We start from the raw sequence: 2,753 nt of genomic DNA, 5'->3' as shown, positions 1-2,753 counted from the left end.
CCTACGTTTACTGCGCAATAAAGGGCGCGTCACAATGAGACCTCTTTTTTTAAAGAACGACACATTTATCGTAAAAGACTGTCGTGTTATCTAAAAATAAAAATAAAAATAAAAAATTCAGCATAATTGTAATTTATTAACTATACTGTAAAAAACTGTCTACTACTAGAAAACATTTAATTTCGAATAAAGTTCATGTAACAGAAATTAAAATGACAAAAGGAACAATGTAACTCATATGAGGCAAATAATCAAATTTACAACCTCCTAGCCTAGTCGGCAGTGACCCGACAGTGAAGCAGGAAGTCCCGGGTTCAAATCCTGGTAAGGGCATTTATTTGTGTTTATTACAAATATTTTTTCCTGAGTTATGGGAGTTCCCTATATATAAAATTATGAATTTGTATGTTATATATAAAAGTATTTATATATTATATATATCGTCGCCTAATACTCACAACACAAGCTTATCGTGGGACTAGAGCGATCCGTAAAAATTGTCCTACAGTATTTTTTTTAACTGGGCAAAGTTGTGACGCAAACTTAACATAAAAATACGGTATAATGTTATTGCTTTTTTATCAAAGATTTATTGATTGCATTAGACGTGTAAGTCGTATACATTCGTGATTCGAACTTGAGCGTTAATTTAGGTGACGACGAAAGACTCCTGACAATAATATGTATATATTCAGCGTGTATAATTACGGATAAGGAATTTATTTCTTGCCTTTCCAACAGGGAATTATCATTCGCATTATCAGCGCTAATATTTATTTTAGTATCAGCTATGCAAAATAGTCGGATTTAAAAAAATACGGTGAATTTTGACCAATGTATTGCGGTCGGCGTTAGCGTCGATCGTGCACGCACGGAGCGTGTTTCATGGCCAAGGCATAAGTGTTCTTATTGCAATGTAATAAGATATATAATAGTCATACTGATACGTTAGATTTTCTGAAATTGAAAACAAAATAGCATTTCTTATTTTTTAGATAGTACCGTTATTTTCAATTCAGTAGTTACACAATACTTTGTGTTTTTTTTTTTCTTTTTTTTTTGATCTAAAGCGATGCGTAACTGATATTTATCGACGATAACTGTGTATATTGATAAAAGTTTTATATTTACACTGTACATTTATCTAAAAGCCGCCTTCGTGTAGATGATTGCTACTCAAACTATGGACGATTTAAGTCGAATTTCGATTGCAACGGGAACTACGTACAATTCAACAGTATAACCCTAAATGCCTCTTTAACACATTCATTGCCACCCAGCCAAACAAGACATCCGCGCCAGGCCACAACAATTTCGTCACATAAAGCTGCCACGATCCCGACTATCGGGTCGTCCGGCCTGGGAACGAAATCATAAAATACCCGATAGTCGGGTTTTCGGCACTGAATGTGCTAATGTGGACGCAGTGCGCCGGCACTTAAAACAACATGTTTTTATAGGAACAGTCATTCGTATTAATTTAGAACGATTTACATCGCTGCGCACTCGCTTGGCCACGATATCGAGCGGCAGCGGAAGCGGCGAGCGGCGACTGTCAATTTACGTCAATTAAAAATCGCTATTTGCAATATAACACTTTAAACTCTCGCGTTTTGTACACATATTTAATTACACGAACGGGTCTACCGCGATATAGTTTCATTGTTTTTACCTTAAATTCCGACGTTTCAGCTGAGTTGCACCGGCTGTGGTCACGGAAAGACTTCTTTCCGTAACCACAGCCGCTGGAGAGGTCTTTCCGTGACCACAGCTGATGCAACTCAGCTGAAACGTCGGAATTTAAGATAAAAACAATGAAACTATATCGCGGTAGACCCGTTCGTGTAATTAAATACGTAAAAATCGCGACTTGGCCTAGCCAGTCTACCGCTCGTCGCTCTGTCCAGGCCGCGTAGCCAACATGCCAATCGCTTACGCTCCGTATCGATCGAAACGCAACTGTCACTGTCGCACTAATATAAAGTGATAGTGAGACACAAAGCGTTTCGTTATCGAAGCGACAGCGATTGTAACCTTGTTACGACAAAACAACGTATCTAGATAGGAAATATGTAAATAAGATACGCTGTTTTGCCCTACTGTTGCCATTTGCGGCTACCGTGTACTGTGTCTGGTTAGTATCACGACCTAAGGTTAGTTTTTTTCACGTCCCGAAGTCGTTTTCTATAGCGCTGTCGACATTAGGATTAGACAATTTTTTCGATACGTCCATCTCACATCTGTTAATAATCTACACGCTGTTTGCGTACGCTGCGGCACGCGTCGTCGGCGAAGAAGAATAATACAATCACATATATACAAGAGCATATCAATAATAAACTCTTATATTGAGGTGTGATCCGTGCAGGGTTAGAAATTATCGAGATAATTATAGTCTTTGATAATTATCCCAGGTATGGATATTCTATGGGGCGTTTTTTTGTATTTTCGGTTATTATCAAACCGATAATTATCAGGCATAAAAATCACGATAATTATCCTTTAGAACCCTGGATCCGTGCGCCGACATCAGTGTGCTTAAGTAAGCGCACAAGCGGAGCGGTCAGCGTCAACTTATACGATATGAGAACGCTGCACGCTCGTCACTAAGCGCACAAGCGGAGCGATCAGCGTCAACTTATACGATACGACAACGCTGCACGCTCGTCACTAACACCGTACACTTATGTGACTAACATGGTGACAATTTGAACAGGTCCGTTACTACGCACCAGCTACACGCCGGCCGTGCA

The sequence above is a fragment of the Cydia amplana genome, chromosome 21, assembly GCF_948474715.1.
Source record: "Cydia amplana chromosome 21, ilCydAmpl1.1, whole genome shotgun sequence".
In the NCBI taxonomy this organism is placed as follows: Eukaryota; Metazoa; Arthropoda; class Insecta; order Lepidoptera; family Tortricidae; genus Cydia; species Cydia amplana.
Note: the sequence above shows the minus strand (reverse complement) of the source record.